Here is a 12183-nt window from a genome sequence, read left to right on the forward strand (position 1 = left end):
CGTTCAAAACCGAAGCCTTGGTTAAAATCGGTCTGCAGCAGATTAGGTTCTGTGCTTTGGATAGCAAAAGTAATCACACCCTTTGAACATTTCAGCATTTATCTCGTTACAATCACAATTCAATCTCTGAACAAAGAAGAGGGGAGCGGACTGATCTAAAATATCAATGTTATTGATATCAAGTCAGTATCAGGATCAGGTCAGTACTAACGTGGTAAGGTGTGAAACATGGCGGCGCCATCACCATGGTGATTGTTGTCTTCATCTGGGACAGGAAATCTGGTCAGAGATGAGCTAATCACAGAGCAGTTCTGGAAATACTTGAGCCTGGAGCAACACAACACTAAACATGCTTGTTTATTTTTGTTGTTTTTTTTTTTTGTTTTTTTTTTTTAGCTTTTTCATTTATAAAAATGGTTAAAAAAAATAAAATAAAAATCATGATGCTCCTTCCATTTTGGAAATTATGTGCCACCTTGTGGTGGTCTGCCACATAAATCACAAAATCTGAAAAACTGAGTGAATACATTTGTAACCTATTTATATGAGGCTGAAATGAAAATTTTATAAGATGACAGCAGCTTTGGGTAGACATGGGGGTCAAAAATCAGACTCAGAAAGATGAACGACTTGATATTTATACCAACAATTCATCATCTTGGCTTTATAAGTGAGGTGAAAGGATTTCATCAGCACATTTCTGCATTTATAACATACGCTAACTGGTGTTGCTAAGCTCAAAACCAATCCAGAAAAACCACCGCTCTAAACCGTAGCAATTAATAACTGATAATTAATTATCCCCTAAGTAATAGGTATCTTATTATCCATCCATCCATCCATCCATCCATCCATCCATCCATCCATCTTCTTCTGCTTATCCGGGGTCGGGTCGCGGGGGTAGCAGCTTCAGAAGGGAGGCCCAGACTTCCCTCTCCCCAGCCACTTCCACCAGCTCCTCCGGAGGAATCCCAAGGCGTTCCCAGGCCAGCCGAGAGACATAGTCCCTCCAGCGTGTCCTGGGTCTTCCCCGGGGCCTCCTCCCGGTGGGACGTGCCCGGAACACCTCACTAGGGAGGCGTCCAGGAGGCATCCTGACCAGATGCCCGAGCCACCTCAACTGGCCCCTCTCGACGTGAAGGAGCAGTGGCTCTACTCTGAGTCCCTCCTGGATGACTGAGCTTCTCACCCTATCTCTAAGGGAGAGCCCAGCCACCCTACGGAGAAAACCCATTTCGGCCGCTTGTATCCGTGATCTCGTTCTTTCGGTCATGACCATAGATGAGGGTGGGAACGTAGATCGACCGGTAAATCGAGAGCTTCATTTTTTGGCTCAGCTCTCTCTTCACCACAACGGACCGGTACAACGCCCACTTGACGGCAGACGCTGCACCAATCCGCCTGTCGATCTCCAGCTCCCTTCTTCCCCCATTCGTGAACAAGATCCCAAGATACTTGAACTCCTCCACTTGGGGCAGGACACCCCCCCTGACCCGGAGAAGGCACTCTACCCTTTTTCAGCTCAAGACCATGGCCTCGGATTTGGAGGCACTGATCGCCATCCCAGCCGCTTCACACTCGGCTGTGAACCCTTCCAGCGAGAGCTGCTGATCACGTCCCAATGAATCCAAAAGGACCACATCATCCTCAAAAAGCAGAGATGCGATCCTAAGGCCACCAAAACGGATCCCCTCAACACCTTGGCTGCGCCTAGAAATTCTGTCCATAAAAGTAATGAACAACACTTTAAAATGAACAATTGAAGCCTCATAACTTTCACCAAACAGGGGCTCTGGATGGGGTTTTCAGCCAACCGAGCCATACCGTCGTTGTCGCCACGCGATAATTAAAAAACAGCAACTCTTCACAGTGTGAAACCTGACGGCTGTGAGATAAACTGGGACGATTTTACACAGTCAATAATGCAATCGTGCATGATGGGGGACAGAGAAGGTGTTTTTGTTCTCCCCCCCTTTTTTTTTCCGACAGGATTTTTACAAGTGTGAAAAGCAACTTTAATTAAATATAATAGATGTCTTTGAGCCTTCCAGTGTGTGAAACTGTATGCCAATTAGATAATCATCTGTGAAAACATTTTTGCATGAAGATGATTCTATGATAACTTCACGATTATACACCCATGTAGCATCATGGCAATTATGCGTGCCATTCATCTTTTTTTTTTTTTTTTTTTTTCCCCCCCCTTTATGGCAGGAATCCACAGAACACACTCTCACTACGCCACACGGAAACACGGGCATGGCAGAAAACAGCTTTCAGTGAAAGTGTATTGTCTTCCAAAAAGAAATAAATTAGTGGAAACTGCAAGAAAGAGACTAATTTCCTCAGTCTCCTCCTGACAGCTGGCCAGCTTACGCTGCATAGCCGCCTTGTTTGTTTACACTGTAGCTTGATTTTGATCACTGGTCTGCTCAGCTTCCCAGATGTCTCGCCCACATGTGCTGCTGCCATTTCTGGGCTCGCGTATTCGCCCGGGCGAGCCTCCGCTAAACTGCCGTCTAGAGAGCTGGAAACATACACACATTTATATAAAAAAGTATATACTTTAACAACTGTTAGCACACATGCACACGGGGGAATAAATGTGTTTTCCAGCGACAGCGCGCGCGTGTGTGAGCCGTCGCACAGCGGTGGGGGAGGGAACAGCTGTTCTCCCTCCCTTCCCATGTCACTGATTTAACATATGGCTAACCTTTTGGAGATAGCGCTGCTGTTTACTTTGCTGCACATGGCCGATAACCTCCCAAATCGTTCCCCCGAACACGTGAACACACTAAGCTGCTAGGAGTGTGCAAAAACTAAAAAAAATTGGACACAAATCAGTACCTGCTTCTGGTAAAAATATGAAAATCAAAAAGTGGAAGTGTTTATTTTTGTCCGGTTCGGTATCATCACTGCAAACAGGTAAGAGCTGACGGCAGCATGTTTCAGTGTGCAAAACTAGTACATGGATTTCATGCACAGTCATCAAGTGACACACTCAAAAAAGTCTGGATTTTGTATGTCATTTTTTATCTGCTGATGCTGACTTAAATTAAGAAGTTCCAGAAAATTTAAAAAGATAAATAAATGAATTAATGAGAGAATGACAAACCAACCAATTGTAACATCTTTATTGTTACAATTCTGTCCAATCTAACTGAGTGAAATCTGACAAAGGTAAAATGTAAATACTTGATTAGGGCACCACAACGCCCTGTTTGATCCATTTTAAATCGAACTCTGGTTCACCTAAAAACCTCAGTCTTAGCTTGGTTAAAGTGAACTATGGTGTGGTTTGAATGCCATGTGGACTGGAGACCGCTCCAAAAATCAGAAAGCAGACTATAGTGCAGGGGCTTTCTGGGTAAGTACAGCCAAAACAGACGAGGAATTTTAGTGTTGGTGGAAGAAATGGCTGGTGACCTTTCACCAAAGACAACAGAGAAATCCTATAGCCGCTAAAATCTGACAACACTCCATTTTTGTTGACATTCTTTGACTGAAGTCTACCAGTATGCCACATCTTCACTTGACATTAGCCATCTCTGCCCTGCTAAATGTACCTATAGATAAATTCACACACCAGGCAAACGTGACTTTTTCACAGCAGGCTGAACGGCCCATTTCCGATCTTTTCACCCCTCAAAATAATCTGATGTGTGACACTCCCATACGTGGTACTAAATCTGATACGTGTCCGGGGGTTTTCAAAGCGTCCACAGTCAGAACACGCGACTTTTACGTCATTGATGTGAGACCTTAGTCGTGATTCGGTTCTTGAAGAAACCAGATACGGTAAATTATCACAGTGATGCTGAATGTTTTGGGTCAAAACCAACGGATTTATTGAGCCGGTTGAGTTCATCCACCTTGACAGAAACTCTAGTTCAATCGGGAAGAAAGTAACTCCACAGAATGACTCTGCCACCATCATGTCCCTCTGAGGATTTGGTGTTTTTCTGATGATCCACTCCAGTGTTTCTAGTTTATTTTTTTGAAACGGCGTCCATCTGGTTTGATCAGATGGACACACAGTTTTAAGAGATTATAGAGAAAGATCCAGTTTCACTGTTGTTCCGGTCTTCACTGAGCCATTCCATATGAACAGTGCTGGGGAATTTTTTTTTTTTTTAATGTACTCTTGTCCTTGCTGGTACCTTTAAACAGTGAGAAACAGCTTCAGCTGATGCAAAAATGTCTGACTTGGTCTACGATTGATGGCAAATATATCACCAAGAAGATTTAAAGAGGTTCAAGAAGGAGTTTAATAAACATGTTACTGCACTTTTAAAAAAATGTTTTATATTATTATTTCACCAGTTTGTTTTTCAGTTGCATTGTATATTTAAGAGACACTAAGGTGGAACATTTTGGACATGATTTATCATTATCGTACTTTGATTTACTTCTAAAAAAACTTTAGACGGTGTGCCTGGTTCTTACACAGCTCATGTTACTGTGTAAGAACATAGAAACAAGCTGTATTATTTCTGTTTTTGCCCCAGTTTGCACTATTTGTTCAAATGTATCAATATTTCACAGATCAAAAAAAAAAAAACAAAGCTCATTATAATGTTGTAAGTGACATTGGGCCTAAACATGGTTCCACTTGAGGTCTAGTACCGGCAGGGTGGACGTTTTGGGCGAGTTAAGCCAATGTCGACAAATATAAGTTGAATATTTGGGCAAGAGCTGCACAGCTTTATTATTATCATTATTGTTTTCCCACATTTAGAGACCTTTATGAGCTGAAACGAGCGAACACACTCACACCTTGAAATCCACACCTTCACTCCGCTCCACAGTCTGCCGGGGGGGTAACGGATCGCGCGGCTCCCGAGTCAATATTATCTCCTGTGCACAGACAAATCACCTCTTTGTTTTAGGGACATGAGTATTCCTCCAGACGCAATAGGAAAAAAAATTATAAATAAAACATTTGCACATCATGAAAATCCCTCCCCAAATCGGGGGATAGGAGGGACGGGGAGGGGGTGATAAAAAGGGGCGCACGCTCAAAGGGAAGCTAAAGTGGCACTTATGGATACTGTTAGCGTTTAGCTCAGGCAAAAAGAAATTCTCTCATTAAGTGGGTCTCTCTTTCTCGTTCCCGCCGGCTCGCCGCAGAACAGATCAAATGAAGGTTACGCCGTCCTCTCTCATGGCCTACATCCTGATGCCAGAGCTAATTGCATAATTTGTTTCAGAATTAACAGCTAATAGCAGTCACTTCTCGGCTCCAGCCACTGCCCTCCTCCTCTTGTCCCCCCACCCCCCTCACACTTTACTCTCATCCCATAATATCTGTATTAGCAGAAGATTTAAACAATGTAGCACAAAACCGTGCTATTGTAAATGACATTCATAGGCATGAAGGCAGAGCCGTTTAAGCATTGAAAGCTAATTCTCTCACACGGCTCCTGCTTATTGAATTTAATAGCTTTTGTCTACATGTACAATGGACTTTGTGAGATGGAGATGGAAAAGCAACAAGTTAAGCAAAACGGAAAAAACACAACTTTTTTCCCATTTTGTGTTATATTGGTATTTTGTGTGATAGACCAGTAGAGAGTAGAGCAGAAAGCAGAAGGAAAATGATACAAATAAAAATTGAAAGGTGTGAGTTTTATTCAGCGCCCTTTAGATCAGTACTTTGTAATACCACACTTTACTGCGACTTAGCTACAAGTTGCTTTTTATGTGTCTTGCAGCCTTGCACCAGCACGCCAAACTTTTTGCCCACTCTTCTTAAAATAATAGTAAACCCGATGAAACCCAGTCATAGACAGCGTCTATTGTTATCAATATTTGGCTGCAGATTCACAATAATTCTAATAGATGAAAATGTTTTGACTTAAATACCCCAATTTCAGTTGCGTTAAAATTTTTCACATCCTCAAATTTTTTTAATATATTGAAATCATGTTAAGACATAGTTCATATTAGAAACATAAGAGAAACACGGGTTATTTCCATGTCAGTTAAGCAAATTATTGTGAGAAAATCTGAAGGTTCATAATGGTGCGTTCCCACCAAACGCGTTTTGAGTGTCGGGCGCATCTGGTTTACATTCAAAGTCTATTTGGAGGAACATTGAGGGCCCGTCAAGGCCCAGAGGGTGTAGAGTGAAATGTCAAGTGTCTGACACGTCGGACGCGTTTTTACTCACTGCAGCACCAGATTGGAGACCACCGCTAGAGATGTATGGCCAGGTACTCTTCGTTCGTTTCCTCTCTAATGTTGGTTCGTCACATCACATAAAATGCCAATAAAGTACCTTAGTATTTGTGTTTTCAATGAGACAAAAAGAGAAATGATTCATCACTCAAGAGGGTTTATTTGGACCAAACCCTGAAGAGAGCTGATCCTCACTCTACCTACGCAGACACAGGAAGCGCGAAGCAAAGGGAAACCTGGGAGCCTCTGCAGGTAGCCACCAGAAGTCGCCACCCCAAAAACGAAGCCATAACCTTCTCTCCCCTCCATGTAATAACAACCCTGAATTTAAAAAGCTAACACACAGATGGGGGAGGGAGCGAAAGGATGAGTGTGCGAGAGCGACACGCCGGTACGGCAAGACAGAGAGATGGAGAATTCAATCAATACTGTGATCCAGCTGCCAATCACGAACCACATCAACCCGGAGCTGCAGGGTGTGAATGTTTTATCTGTTTATCCAGGCCTGGATGCACAGCATCGCTGGCAGACAACCAAGCGCGCTGCTGTTACAGCGCCAGAAACCGCAGACAGGAAGTGAGGCAACAACGTGGTCAAGCTCCGGTAACAGCAAGAGCAAATGGATAAATCGATAACTATGTGAGCAGTGGTATTTTTCACTTTTCTTTGTGAACCTCTCTCTACCCCACCTCAATGCTTTTACTTCACTGAAAGGCTACAATGCAGCCACTTCACATTCTTCAAATTAAAGGTCACTTTTACCAAAAAAATAAAATAAAAATGGAGCTCCGGTGGCAGCTCGTGAATTAGTTTCGACACGCCTCACTGTCTGACTTGGAATAAATTCGACTGCTGAGTCAAAAGGGTCGCCACGGTGAAAACGTTTCCCACTAATCACTTGATTTTGACCCTGCGATCTGTACCTGGCTCTCCAGAGCTGCCTGTGTACCGGCTTGCGAATGCAGCCCCAGGTGAAAAATAAAATTTTAAAAAACAAAAAACTCTTAATTAAAGTCGTTCTCAAACACTGACACATAATAGGGAAAAACGTTCTTGTGTCTTTACTGTTCAGAAAACAAGAACAAAGGTTTTCCTACTTCAGTGACATTTAAGTTTCAATTTCAGAGTTTGTTTGTCTTTAATTTGCCGCTAAATTATGTTACAGCTCCCCAAGCATTAAAATATAACTTTACCCAGGACTTAGGAATGTGTCCATGGACATTTTTGACCATTCCTCCAGAATTCATAACAGCTACAACACCAAACTGGTACGTTTACATTTGCACTGCTACCATATTTTATTCATATTCTCTATATCTTATTTCATTTTATTTGCACTGTTACATGAAATTTGTTTATATTTATAAAAGTTATTTAACTTTTCTTTTCTCTTTTTTTTTTTTTTTACCTTTTACAGGCACTTAGTAATATCAGGTGTTTATGTGGGATAAAGTCTGGTAGAGTTGCTATGGCGTTTTTCTTAAGGCATAAAAGCAGCTTTCAGTTTTTCAGGTGACTTACTGTAGACACATCTCTTAACTATTAGTTACACATTTATGTTTTTTTTTAACCATGTGTGTCTTTTCCATTAGGAGCTTCCATTAATGTGCTAATAATTAATGTACTTTTTCATTTATTTATTGTGAACCAAATTAGTTTGTGGGGACCATTGCTCCTTGTGGGGACATTTTCTTGGTACCCATGAGAGGAAATGCTGTTTTGGGTTAGGGGATAGGTATGTGACGTTTAGGTTTAGAATTAGGTATGTGATGGTTAGGGGTAGGTAGAGTAAGGGCTTCACTATAGAAAATGAAGGACAGTCAGTGTAAAGTCCCCACAAGTCATGAAAACACGACTGTGTGTGCGTGTGTCTTAATTCGTCCACTTTCGTCGTTGCCCCCCGGTGAGACCCCTACCACCATACTGCCAGAGCAATATCACCAGCACCACAGAGATCATGTGACCTGGCTTGGCTCGTCTCAGCTAAGCCCGCCACACACACCACTACAAAACACAGACGCACATGCAGGAAATACAAAGGCATGCACACGCACACACACACACGCATTCAGTACAATCTTACCTGCTTCCCAGGACCAACAGCAAAGTCAGCAGCGTGGGCGAGAAAAGAAAAGCTGATATCACTGACAGCATCAAAAAAATAAATGAATAAAAAAACGTATGAGACGGTGTTGCTATGCTATAGAAACAATGTATTAGCTCATAAAGGGAAATAATCCAACGAAAAGAGTGCAACTTGCAATGCATTCATTACATGAAGTTTATTGAGGCATATTAATTATGAAGCAACCGGGTTTGAGCTCCTATAGGCAACTTTAAGAGAAAATGGGGCCTAGCATTTAACTTTATATCAAAAGGGCAGGATGTTTAGTAATATTCCACACAGCCGACAAATCTTTTAGTGTTTCAGTGTTCAGAACAGTTACTTTTTATTTCAGATGCTTCATTATAAAATTCGGCTGGAGCTCCTGCGACAGAGCTCCAGAACAATAACAATAAGCCAAGACAAAATCGTTAGCTTAAGAGGTAAACAGAGTGGCGAAATTTAACTTAGCCCAACCAAAGTTATTTCTATTCCTAACTGCTTTCTTTATTACTAAAACAAGAGACATTTACATCGTGCCTATCAGTTTGTCTGTTCTAAGCTAGGCTAAACAAGCCATCTTCGTAGCTTAAAAGTTGCTATTTAAAAGCAATTAACCCTAAAATACAGATAATGTCCAGCTTACTCCACTGCATGTGCAAAATATCTAAAATTGAAGGCTTATATATAAAACCATCTATATAAATATCTAGACATTTCCCCCCAAAAATTCACATTAACTCAGTGAAAATCTTGCTATGGTATCAGATGTGTTGAAAAAAATGCTTTTATTCGCCACAGAAGATGGACCTATGCCACAACAAAAACAAGGTAAATATGTTGCAATGTGAAGAGAATATTACTAAAAAGTTTCTGAATATTTGTGAGTTACAGTTGTCATCATGTTATAATGCTTTTGCTTTGTACAATAGCATCCCATAATTTCAAATAAACGATTAACCTTTATTTACACACACAATAATAGGCAGAAACAGTGAAAAATATCACATTAGGTATGTTTTTTTTTCTGTTCAGATTGAGCTAAAGGGATGCAGCAGGGTATTAATCATCTAATAACGATTCACTGGTTGGACATGATTAATGACGGTCGACTCATTTAACTATATATTTCACAATGACAAGTGCTAAAACCAAAGCTTTGACATCTTAAGGTTATGCCGAAGAAATCACACACACTTAAGTGATTCTGATGATGATAATCCCGTAGCTCTAACGTCTTGAAGCCATATGGTGGTAGTGAATTTTTATGGCCACCCCTTAAACAAACATCCACACCCTTAAAGGATTTACTTGGCTCATCATACCAAGCTTTCACAAAGCAGCAGGAAGGAGGGGAGAGGAGATGTTAGGAAAACTCAGCCAGGCTGATTGGCTTCATGGGGCGAGCAAAGGCGGGAGATTTCAATCAAGATTTCTGACAGTCTATTAGGATTGGCATAGGTTATCATCACCTTGTGAGCTGCCATCCTAATGCATGTTTTCCTTATCAACGTTTTGCACATGGATAATGCCAGAGAGCAGCCAAACATCATTTTCAGGCTGCGTTTGGGCCTATATGTTCGTAGCAAACAATGCTCCCGTTTGTGAAATAATGAGATTTACCTTACAGAGATATGCTAGTTAAAGAGCGAGGTAATTTCCCTACTTTGTCAAATGTAGAGATTGTTGTACCTCTCATAATCCAACTGTGGATTATAAAGGAAAAATGCCCCTAAGAAGAGATACAATTGGATATCTCAGAGATTGTTTCTTGCTTTAAACTTTTCCATAACTTTATCCCTGACATGTCTGCTGTGTTCCTGGAGCTTCATGATGCTGTTTGCTCCCCAATATTCTCTTGACCAACTTTTTGTTTTACAAAACATTTTTGGAATTTTGTATATTTTCCTCATTCTATTTCGCAATTCTCCACCACTTTGTGTTGATCTTTCCCATAAAAGTCCAATGAAACATATTCATGTTTGGGGTTCTAATGTGACAAAGTATGGGAAAGTTAAAGGGGTGTGAATACTTTTGCAAGCCACTGTGAATATTTAAAATAATGATGGCAGCTGTGAAGAAAACTATCACAAAGAAGGGGTAGGAAAAAAAAGAAAGAAAAGAAAATAAAGGAGGGAAAAATTGGAAGAAAATTATATAAAAAAAAGAGAAACTGACATCCTTGCTGTGAATTAAAATGGCTGCCTTCTAACTGAACCGGTACATTGGGGTTTTTACTATGTAAATAATTCTCAAACACTTAATTAAATAATTCTCAAACACTTACGTCCATCATGTTGGGTTTTTACTATGTAAAACCCCAACATGATGGACGTAAGTGTTTGAGAATTATTATTTTTTCTTTTACTTTTGATTATGTTCTAAAAATTATCTATGTTTTTGTTGGACAAAAAAACCACACAAATTATGAATATTAAAAAAAAGAAAGAAAAAAAAAAGCACCAAAAGATGAATAATACAGCGAGGTAATATTAAATTCCAACATTTTCTCGAGACACACTGAGGGTGCTTTTTGACCTGCCAAAATTACACTGGCAACTTAATCTAACCTCCCCCAGAGCAAGTCATGTTTGAATCATTTGGACTTAAATCAAAGATTCTGGGTACATACATGACAATTAGAGAAGAGTGAGAGGGGAGGAGGGAAGAAACTGGGAAGGAAAACGAAGGAGAAAAGAAGTTGTTGCAACAGGAACATTTAACACGAACCAAACAAGCTGAAAAAAAAAGCTTCACGTGTAAAGACGAGAAATCGTAAAAATTTTAAAGCTTGCAGGCTTCTGTTTTTGTTCACTACACAGATCCCCCATCTCTCACCAGATGTTGATTACATCTGTGCTAGCATGTGCGTTTGGAAAAATTTCCTCTGGATACAGCACAGGGTGTACGAGATGAATGCATCAGTCTTTAGTGTGTAATTTATCAAAACTGTGACAAAAGTTACTGTAATTTATTATGTTAATGATAAACCGATGATCCTTGCATTGCTAAATATCAATATATTGTCTGTCACCTTACTAAAACAATATCCAGTCATTTTATTCCAAAAGTGACATTTTTGCCTAAAACATTTCTTCTGAAAAGAAGTAAGTAGAGTTTTTTTTTTCCTCGCCAAAATTACTTTTTAACTGACTGTAAATATGGTCTACTAATCAGAAATCCAATTGTAAAACCTAATACCACTGGTAAAGTAGCCGATGCCATGAATGTTAGGTTTAAGAGCATTTTCATTGTAGAGCAGCTGACGTATTGCCAGAAATACTTCCACCCGTCCCTTACTGTCACTTTTAAAGTCGTCATAACAAGTACAAAAAAGCTGAATAAGTAAATTCAGACAAGCACTATTTTCTGGTTCAAACTGAAAACTGACATTTCTCAAGCAAGTCATTGCCTTTTCAAATTATTGTGCCTGCTTAAAAAATGGATTTTCGTGTTAAGTAATCACAGTGTATGAACATTTCTGATAAGATTTTGAATCCCTTTTTTTTGTTGATTTTTCTTGTTGCAAAACTTCTACATGAAGCCAATATTTCTATGTGATGGTAAGAAGAGAGAATTATATCCGGACTACCAAAGTCGCTTCAACAATTTGTGATGTTAAAACATTTACTGCTCCGTCTATCCGCCACCATCTCCTTTGATACTGATTTTGATCTGAACATAAAGAACAAGAACAAAGATACTAGTGGATACATTAAAATTTTAACAGAATCAACTTTAGAAATAAGAAAATGTTAGTATGAGACTAGGAGGGGGAAAAAAGGCTGGAACTGAAGCAATCAACTGATCCTGGTCACTGATGGATGGATGGATGAATAGGTGAGAGGTTGAATGGATGGATGGATGCATGGACCGGTGAAAAAATGGATGGATGAGAG

The 12183-nt window shown here is 40.2% G+C and overlaps 1 protein-coding gene across 3 annotated transcripts in view; it reads right to left on the reverse strand.

The window, feature by feature from the left end:
* The window catches only part of adarb2 (adenosine deaminase RNA specific B2 (inactive)), a 201072-nt gene that overhangs the window by 107980 nt on the left and 80909 nt on the right, over positions 1 to 12183 (reverse strand). Inside the window, exon 1 of one of the 3 annotated variants that reach the window (XM_044104753.1) lies at positions 8264 to 8284. The exons of the other annotated variants lie outside the window; for them this stretch is intronic. The gene's annotated coding sequence lies outside the window, so the exon portion shown is untranslated. Of the gene's footprint in view, positions 1 to 8263; positions 8285 to 12183 lie in introns of those variants that run through there. 3 annotated transcript variants of the gene reach the window in all.

The sequence above is a fragment of the Gambusia affinis genome, linkage group LG21 (assembly GCF_019740435.1).
Source record: "Gambusia affinis linkage group LG21, SWU_Gaff_1.0, whole genome shotgun sequence".
In the NCBI taxonomy this organism is placed as follows: domain Eukaryota; kingdom Metazoa; phylum Chordata; class Actinopteri; order Cyprinodontiformes; family Poeciliidae; genus Gambusia; species Gambusia affinis.